Source organism: Cajanus cajan, chromosome 7 (genome assembly GCF_000230855.2).
Source record: "Cajanus cajan strain Asha chromosome 7, NIPB_CcT2T_4, whole genome shotgun sequence".
In the NCBI taxonomy this organism is placed as follows: Eukaryota; Viridiplantae; Streptophyta; class Magnoliopsida; order Fabales; family Fabaceae; genus Cajanus; species Cajanus cajan.
In genome coordinates this window covers 28,975,359-28,986,148 of record NC_138523.1, presented here as the reverse complement: position 1 = coordinate 28,986,148, position 10,790 = coordinate 28,975,359, and the positions used below count along the sequence as shown (strand labels likewise).

The window sequence follows — 10,790 nt, the reverse complement described above, 5'->3', positions numbered from 1 at the left end:
AGTAAAAAAAAAAACTCAATTCACCAGCAATATTAATCTTGTTACACAGCACACATTACAAGATAATACTCCAAGTTTTACAGCTTTTATCTTTACCTTACTCGTCACACACTTTTTTATAAAAAGAAATGAACATTAAGGTAAAAATAAAAGTGAAAAATATTTTTCCTTACAAGAAATGACAAATTCGTGTATTTATGGGGAAAATCCAACACAATAACAACTAAAATAAAAGAGCAATACTTTGTGGAAATAAAACTCCCTTGTAAGAATAGCACCAACAAAATAGAGCAAAAAGGGATAATACAAAATTTAAAAGAAACACAAAATCTTAACGTGAAAAACCTGTTAATGTATTGATAAAAATGTTGAATTATCTAAACCAAATAAAAAATTCACTATAATCAACAAAGAATACAAGAAAGTTTCCCATAAATGCATATATTAATTCATAAACTCAGTCAAACAAACTAAGTATCAATGCTTGAAAATGAGAAACAACATGAAAAATCCTCAAAAACAAAATTGTTGATATATATGAGACTCTTTCCTCTCACTCTAGACCTTTTACTTGACGTTCCAACCATTGAAAATGAAGTACCACCTCTAAGAAACATTCGATCAAAATTTCAACTCGATCCAATAGTGAACAAGAATGTAATATTCTAATTTTTTGAAATAAAATAAAATAAATTAAATTTGATAGAAAAATTAATTAATTAAGTTTATAATATAAATAATATTTTATTTAAATAAAATAATAATAAGGGGGTTTAGAGGGGAAGAAGAGTTTGGGTTAGACTTTGTGCCTAGCCTAAAGGCTATTAAAAACAAAATGAAGGCTAGTTTTTGTTATGCATCTTTTCAAAATCCCAAGAGTACCTATAAAGGAAAACCTGTAGGAGGTCATCAGAGAGAACGCATAATAGCGTTTGAGGCTACTGGAAGTGTAACGCCCAAAATATGCTATTAAAATATATTTCTTTTTTACTTTAAAACCATTGACTAAAGGAAACAAGTCATATAAATATTTTTTCTTTCAAAAACATGTATACGTTTAAGGAAATGTTTTCGTATTTTGAATCATTCCAAAATTAAATCATAAAGTTAAGTTAAATAAGATAAATATAAAATAAAATAATTCAATTATGCCTTCAAATTTATAAAGATAAATTGAACCTATGTTGATGAAATAAGCATAATTAAATAAGAACAGTAATTTAAAAGATAACTAACTTAATGTACAAAAACGGTCATCAAGTTATATCCCCATACATACAGCTATAATATGTACATCCACAATTGCTTGACAAAAGATGCAACCCCAAAAATTATTATGAGGTGTAGGTACTAAGTACATTACTGAGTATTAGCATAGAGAGTATATATATAGAAAATTTCTCATCCCAAATATACAACCCAAAAAGGAAATAACTTATACTCAAAGCAGTCTACCCAAAATAAGAGAGCAAAACAACTTATATGAACTAACCCTCATCAAACAAATTATCACATTATTCTCGTTCCTCTGGAGTCAAGTCTTCAGGATCAACGTCTCCCTCATTAGCATACACTTGAACTCATGTGTCAGGTTGAAAAGTCTGACGAGTAGGCCTGCCAAAAGCATCATGATCAAAAAGTTGCTGATAAAACCTTAAAGCATTTGCAGGTTTCTCTATGCCATAATAAACGTAGTAGTATCGTACATGATGCTTCTACATGCTTGGCCTCTAGTTGAAAGGCATCATAAAAGTCACATTCACCTGTATTGTAATTAGTGGTTGGGGTTGCTCGCTTAAGGTATGTACCAACAGTCTATAATAACTATAAAATACATGCGTCCTAGCTTCTATGGCTATCTCATGGGTATATCGATACTCAGCAAGACAAGAGTATTCTTTGTGGAGTTATCATTTCTTAAAATATGGGCTATAAGGGTGAGTTTCCCCCGCTCCTCAAACTCCACAAGCACAAAACAAACATACAATAATACATCATACAATAAACAAATACATAATCATGCAATAATTCCTAATGGTTTTATCAACAATTTAATTCAAGTATATGAAAGAATCATTAACACATTAACTTGTTAACTTGGGCCCAAACACTGCCACATGCATGTAGATAATTGCCAGTTGGTCAACGCTCTAGATAGATACAATGTCAACGCATATGATCTCTTGGCTAAAAGTACAGTTCGCATCAACATTAAAAGTGGAATGTGAGGCCTGTGATTTCTAACACGTCAAATATGTACATCAAATGTCGGTCAGATTCATCACTTTCCAACTTTCCAAGGTCAAAAAGACCCATTTTTCCTGTACCCGAGTGTATCTCTATAATTATCCACACGGCCACTTAAAGTTTCCTTATACCATAATCTAAACTTTGTTGTTTAATACCTAATTCTACATACCTTAATAATCATTAAACAAATTTGAAAGAAAACAACACAAAACATTTTTAGCATACTAGCACTCAAAGGAAAATAAAATTCAAGAGAAGCCACATAAACAAACGAGCAGCATAACAACTATAAATTCAAATACTCCGAACAATTTATTCCAGTAACTCATATCAACACAAACAATAACCCTGTATTACAATATCATTCTAACCAATATGTCAAGGGTCAAACACCCCCGGACTCAGCTAAGTCGCATAATCCAAAATATATATAATCAAGAAATAAATTTGCACACCACAGTTAAATTGTCAGAGTTCACACTCTCACGGTCTTGTCATTTTGACCACTAACCTAAGGTTTCAAAATAATATTTTATATTACAAACATCAATTTTAGACTATACAAAAAAATAAAAAAAAAATTCATAAATTCATTATTTTATCACTTGGTACGTATTATTTTAATTCTACTATAGAAAACAAAATAAATAAATAAATAAAATTTAATACTTCTCAAAGATTATTCATGTTCTAAATTCATTTTTTTAGATCAAACTGACAATTAAATCATTTTAGAAACCAACCTAAAAACAAAAAAAAAATAGATGAATTAAAAATACCAAATCTTAATTATAAATGCTAAATTGTTTAGAAATCAAATTTTCAAGAAATAAATGTGTAAACATGCATTTTCACACTTTATTAGAAAATTTTGAACATTAAAAATCAGTATTAAAATAGGGTAACCATCCCAAAAATATACACTATTTTTGTGCTTCAAACAGTTAATTTCACATAAATGCTCAAAACTTGTTTTACTCATATTTTTTGCTAGAAAACTCTATTTTGAGAGATCTTTGAACCAAACCTTAGGTTTTCATACCCAAGGAATCCATTTTTGGCATCAAAAATTGAAAATAACAACTATATAAGTGCAGAACAGAACAGGGGAGTGACGAATTTTCTTAACAACTTTTCAAAATAAAAAGAACCTACAATAAGTAAGAGTTTGAAGGTTGGGAACAACTCCCCTTATGTAACATCCTAAATTTTATAACTATTTATCTATGTGTTTCTACAAATTATTATATATATTAAATACTATGTAAGTTAATGTGAATGAAATTTATGTAGCATTATTTAACCAGATTTTCTAAATTCACTAACATTATTTTATTATCTAAATTGACTGTTTCTCGGACAGCGTTGGGAGCACGCTGTAAAATATGAGAAACTCAATTTAAGAAAATTTAAGTAATCTATAACTTAAACAATAATTTATTGAGTGTAGATTAAGAATAAATACAGTTAAGAGAGAAAATCTCTAAATTAAAATTTATAGAAATTCTCTAAGGATTTAACAAGAAAAAGTTATTCTGCTAAAACCTTAAGCTAGAAAATTATGGAAAAATGTTCAAAAGGATATAAAAATGTTATCATCAATATAGTATGCTTGGAATAATTAATAAAAATGTATAGTTAGGAGAAATTAAAATACAAGTCTCAACCAATCAAATTTTGACACATAAGCAAATTGATATTTATTTAATATTAATTAACATAATTAAGAGATGATCAAGAGACAAAAGTTTGTATTTTTAGTGGTCAAGATTCTAATAATAATATTAGTACCTCAAAATTTTAAGTAATTTGTAAGATATTTTAATAATTCTACAATATTCTAGAAAGTTCTACAAAACTCTCCAAACTAGATATTTAATTACCAAATAATTAAATGGGTTGGAAGCTTAACTATTAAGATATTCAAATAATTCAAGAAAGTTCTATAAAATTCTACATAATAGAAATTTAGAATTGATTAGATACTTAACCATTAAGATATTTAAATAATTCTACAAAATTCTAGGATGTTCTATAAAATTCTACAAAAGAAAAAGGACACATAATCACCATGTGCTTAAAATGAATTGAAAACTTAATCATTAAGATAACTAAATAACTCTACAAAATTCTAGAAAGTGGACATCTCATCACCAAACTATTAAATAAATTGGAAACTTAATCATTAAGATACTTAAATAATTCAAGAAAATTCTAGAAAGTCCTATAAATATCTACAAAATGGACACCTAATCACTATCTTATTAAAATATCTTAGGAAATATCAAGAAATATCTACACATCTAGAAGGTTGGAGAATGGAGGTGGAGACTAGTATAAATAGAGGAAGCCACACACCAAAAAGCTCACCAACAACCCTTAACAACTAGACCTAAACCAATTCCAAGAAACACCCAAAAATACTCCATCTTTTCCACAACCAAGGAGTAAAACAAGGAGTAAACAACTAAAATTTCAAGAAAAGGGGAAGAAAGGAAGAAGATAAGAGGAAGAGAAAGAAGTAGGAGAAGAAGAAATCAAGGAAATTAGGAAAAAGCTAGCAAGCTTGGAGAAATAGGTATGGGTTAGATGTTTAATTTTATTCATGTCTATATAATGGTAGAATAAATATTGATCTTTACTTATAAGTTTTGATGCATGGAACCTTAGGTTATTTGATATGGTTTTTGATTGTACTTTTTGATAAATTTGATGTTTTAAAGTTGAATCTTGAAATGGTTGATTGTTTATGATTGAATGTTTCTATTGAAGTTGTTTGAATTGTATTTGAAGAGTTTGATTGAGAATAGTTTTTGAAGTGATAGATTAATAGTAATGCATATTGCATATTGCATAATGTCATTTTTTAGTCAAAAGATTTTTGGGGGGAAAAGAAAAGAATTTCCAAAAATAAATATTTGAGAAATGGATTTTGTACTAAGGATATTTGATAGAAAAAGAACAAGTTTTGTAATTTTGAAATGATACTTTTTATGTGAATTCTTTTCTTTATGTTTACTATCCGAAACATTGGTGGCAAGAGATTGATTGAGAATTGTGATAGTGGGTACTGTCAAGGACAGTTGGCAGTACGAGATGGATAAAGAAAAGGATAAAGTGAGAGAGAGTTTGATATGGTTGTGAAAGTATGACTGAGGTATTTGTTTTATGCTACCAATGTCAGAAGATAGTAAACGGGGTTTGAGTAGAATGAGTAAGACGGGACCTCTGGTCTGGGGGATAGACCTTTGATCTAGGGAGTGTTTGAGCATGGGCAATCCCATAGATGGCCAGTCTTTATTGATTCTGTGTCGTGGTAGCCTGCCGGGTGCACTAACACTCTGACTACTGTCTACTTGTTCGCGTTTAGTGGGGCATTGCCGAATCACTGGACAGAGTGATGTTAAGCTCTAGCTTCACTAAACACTCAAAAGGGAAAATCTCCATGGAGTAATGAGTCAAAACGATTTTTAAAAGTATATTTTCAGTCAAAATCTGCATCTCATTCTCATAAGCATATTGCATTATTTGGACTATTATCAATTTTTTATGTATATTGATAATTGTATGAACTTATTATGCACTTGTCTGATTTGTTTGTGTGAGATGTGAATGAAATTAAATGTCTAACCCCATAAATATTTTTAAACCCAGATATTGGAGATCTCATAATGCAGAAAAATTGGATGTGCAGTTAGAAGGTCAGATGCAAAAATCCAGAGCATAGGATGGGGGGTTTTATTTTACTAAGTTGTTATAAAATGGTTTGTAATATCTAGTAACTTGTATTTAATAAATTTGTTTTCAATATAAATTTCTTCATTTGTTTAAGCATCTTTTCTACAAAATTATACTAATAATATAAATATTATTAACCATAAATAATTAGTTATGATTACCATATGTAATCTGGAAAGGGGGTTACACCTTACCTCAAAGAAGCTTCACACAAGATAGGATGACAAAAGAACAAGATTTTTAGAACTTTCTCCTAAATAGAACAAGATTAAAGTAAGACAAAAGAGAACTTGAAGGGAAGAACTAAAAGAAATGAAGTAGGTAGCTTTAAAAAACTTGAAAAGTTGCCTTTAGTAGTAGAGAAATTTAAAAGAAAATGGAGAAGCTTTCTTTCTCTTTCTCTTCTCCATGCCTCGTAAGAAAATGAGAGAAATGAGAGAAAATGAGAGATTTGGTTTGGAGTTAAAAGGATTAAAAAAAAGTTTGGATAAGTTTTAGTCAAATCAAGGAATACTGTCATTATTATCCTTTCTTTTTTTATTTTATTTTCTTGAATCCATAAGATAATAAAATAAAGGAAGAAGAAGAGTACAATTAATGCTTAGTTTTTAGTCAAAATAAATATAAAGTACTTGTACTAAATTAATTCTAAAAAAATGTGGTAGAAACTAATTTTTTTTTTGGAATTTTATTGAAAAATTCTTTTAAACCAAAATTTATCTTTTACATAAACAAATGTTTAAATTTATGTCCTAAAACAAAAATTTACAACTTAAAATAATGAAATTTATAGATATGGAAAAAAAATCACGTGTAAATTAAACAAATAATTTCACGTACCAAATAAACAAGAATTTTATTTATTTATTGTGTATATATATATATATATATATATTTATATTTATACCTTTTATAACATAACATTTATAGATAAAAAAATATCAAGTATTAAAATTTTAGAGTGTTATAGGAAGCACCTAGTAGTGCGTGTTTGTCACTCAAAGTAAGGAAGAGTGAGAATGTCTCATTTATGGGCACGTATGAGGGTTACAGGTAGCTAGTGAGGCAACTCTTTAGGATTTGTAATTAAATGCGTTTGATGCAATTAATTGAGATTGTGCAATTAATGTGGTTGTATGATGATTAATTAAACTTTTATTAAGATTTGAATATCTAATGGTTGAGGCTATGTGATAATTGGAGAGGTTTGTATGAATTGGGGGTTTTGTGTGAATATTATGATTTAGCATTAATTGATGTTAAGTAAACATACCTTGACAATTTTGTGATTTATTTCTATGTGATCAACCAAATAGATCTTTGTTTATTGAGTTGAAAAATAGACATTTGGGACTACAGTTTAGACTCGATTAGAATCACATAAAAGTGTTAAGAAATGATCGAGTTATTTGAGTTACAAGATAAGCCTTAAGTTCTGTGTGTTATTAACGTTGTATTCATAACTTGTAAGCCTTGCTAGGACCCTTATATGATTGAATTAGATTCCATGGTATCCATAGGAGTTTTATACTTGGATGTTATATTTCCATTGGCACTAAAATCACCCAAAAAGAATGTCTATAACTCAAGTTATGATCAAATTAGTAAGGAAAGATCGAATTGTCAAAATTAGGGAAAAAAATGTGGTAGTTTTGTATTTTTAAAATAGTAGATGATAAAATAAACCTTTGAGGTCAACATAGAAGTTGTAGATAATTATCTTAGCTTTCTAATAAAATTAATATCATTTATCATAAGTATAACTCTATATATCACATTTAGACCACACGACGTCATAGAAGCTCAAGATAAGAAAAGATAATTTGTTAGTTGTTTTATTCTTTAAGTACCTATATGTGATGAGTAATGGTATTGTATAATGTTATGATGATGATAATGTTTAAGGTTTGTTGATGATGATGTTATAATTGAGAAGTTATGATAATGATGTTATATTGATGAATGTTATAATATATGATGAATGAATGAAGAAAATATATATTAATGATGATGTGGAAACGAGATAATATTTTTGTATGAGGAAATATGGTGATGCATGTTGTGATGGGTCACTATGAGGTGATGTGGCGAGATGAGGTGTATAAGTTCAAGGCTGTGGTATAGCAAGGTGTATCAATAGTTGTATGTACATGTTGATGTGGTGTTTTTGGTAAAGTCCATGCATACATGTTTTGTTGCAAGATAGTTTGAGTCTATATAGGTAGGTCTCAAAGGTCATCTACCAAGAACTTGGAGGATATTATGGTAGGACACTTCTAACGAGAATGGGAGGTAGCCATGGCTAGTTGTAAAACTTCAACAGGACCCTGATAGACGTCTCCTAGTTGAGGATGGATCAGGGGATCACTGGAGAATGGTGGTTCCTACATTAGTGAGTGTTGGTCCCCATTGCTCCAAAGCTATCTTTAGATGATAATAATCACGAGCAAGAGATTAGTATCACTGATAGTGCATTTTGGGAAGAAACTTTGTATACATTATTCGACCTTTTTGACTTTTTTATGTGTCTTATATTGTTGTTTTGACTTAGATTTATGATAGTGGCATTATTTGATGATTGTGGTAAATTTTACTCAATTTTTGGATTTTTACTTACTTAAAAACTCTGTCTTGTGCAGACCATATCTGGAGCTACCCAACTTGGATTGAGGCATTCTTAATACTATCGGAAAGCTTAGCGATAATGCTATAACTTCTATCTTAAAGTCCAGAGCCAATTCAGATTGGAAGAGGTTCAAAAAGGTAGTGCAAAGTTGCAGTCTAGTGTAGTTTTATTTTGTTGTTTGTAGTTTAAACCTTAATGACTTGTAATAAGTGTATTAGGACTTAATTAGTGGACCAGATCTTGTTTAGTCAGACTTAAGGCCCATTTATTTGTCTATATGCAGGTGTAATTACATTGAACTCAGATACTTTGACTTCACTTTTTTAGATTTGAGGTTTCTTACTCAAGAAACTTCTCTCATTTTCTCTCAACTCTCTATTCTCTTCTCTCTCACAAATTCCTCTCTACTTTGGCCGAGACTCTTCATCTACTCTCTGAACAAATTTGTGTGTGGACAATGATGGAGATGCATGGCTAAGTTCTCTTTATCGATTCAAGTCTTTGATTATGCGGTAAAATCCTCTCAAATCCGAATTCCTCTCATCTTTTACGTTCTTCAATTAATTTCAAATTAAATTCATGATTATGAATTTTTTTTGATTAATTGAAGAATAGAAATAATTCAAATTAATTTTGGAATACCAAATTGGTTTCAATTCAGATTGGAGCAATACAAAACAAATTTTTCTTCATAGGATTTTCATAGAGCATGATTGTGCCCTTTGTTCTTTAATTTAAATTAAATATTAAATGTTGGAATTCAGATTATATTTTTTTTATACTGCAATAATCAGAACTTGAATCGATGCTTTATCCGATTGGATTCTCAAATTCGTGATTCTTGAGTTTAATCTTCAGTTTATAATTTTTGCACATAAAGTGTTTGATAAAAATCTCCTAGCTAACTTGCAAGTCAAGATTCATGTTATATGGTTTGTGATTTTGGATTCTGACCTTGGTTCCCTATATTACAAAATTTCTAGGGAAAACTTGTTTTATTTGATAACGTTCGGCACCGTTATCAATCACATGCATGGAAAATTAGGCGCATGCATGTGCACAAGTCTTTATATTATAATTGAGATTGATTGGATTATATGAACGGTTATGGTTGATGATGTATGAAGGTAGAGTGATCGATGTTATCGAGATAAGTGTTGTCTTGAATGTGGATATATATATGTATGGAGCTTAATCACATTGTATGTCTTATTGGTGTGAGTTTTGGTTTATCGCCATTTGTAGTCTTAGAGAGGAGTTTGATGGACGTGAAACTTAATGCTTCCTTGGTTATTTTGGGATCTTACTCTAATAGTATGACATCAAGACTAAAAAGTTTATAGTTCATTTAATTTGATAAAGTTCATTAATTTTATGACTTTTAGTCTTGTCGAAATTTTATATAACCAAGTAGTTGTGTCTTACTTGGATTATTTTGAAAGTTTAATCATATTTTAATTTAAGAGCATTATTTTATAAAGAGTGTTGTGAGCCCTTTTACTAGAATGACAAAGTTTAATTGAAACATTTTATTATGAAAAAAATTCCTTAATTAGATTTAGGGTAGAAGGTAGAAGGATTGTCATAAAGTCTCTAGTTATAATCTAAAAATCATTGCTTGGTAGGAATGCAAAAATGCATAATGGTTTTCCCTCTTCTCTTCTCTCTCTAAGAGCGTTATGATCGTGACTTACTAGTCACGTCTGTGATAGGATCCAATTGTTACAAATTTCAAAATTTAAAACATCTTGTCTTATCTTATCATTAGGATTTTGTTTTTGAGCCGATTTTTTAGGTTTTGTTAGATCATAAATTAGACGATAGGGGTTGTGATAAAGCACTTTTGGTTTTACACTTTGATAGATAAATTGAAGACTAGGAATTTGCATTTGGTTTTCTTCAACTCTTAGGTTTTTTTTTCTTTTTATGTTTACTTTCTTTTCTTCTTAGAGAACTATTATGAACATGTGTGAGTAGTCTCTCTCTCTTTTTTTTTTTCTCTAGGATTGGGGCTTAGCCCTTGAAAACCTTAAAGTTTTTATGAATTATTTAGTTGTTTGTTCTTATTCTCCTCTTGATCTTATTTCTTTACAATTTATACATACGAAGTGATTAATTATCATTTTTTTAATAATTTTAGATATTTAAAGAGGTACTGAGAAGTAAACCTATAAAT

General features: G+C 29.4%; 1 long non-coding RNA gene across 1 annotated transcript; it reads left to right on the top strand.

Moving 5' to 3' along the window:
* The first annotated feature begins 3,450 nt into the window (after positions 1 to 3,450).
* On the top strand, positions 3,451 to 6,064 carry LOC145949506 (uncharacterized). The gene is made up of 2 exons (XR_014427755.1): positions 3,451 to 4,828; positions 5,905 to 6,064. It is a non-coding gene; the product is annotated as an uncharacterized LOC145949506 (long non-coding RNA).
* The last annotated feature ends 4,726 nt before the right edge of the window (positions 6,065 to 10,790 follow it).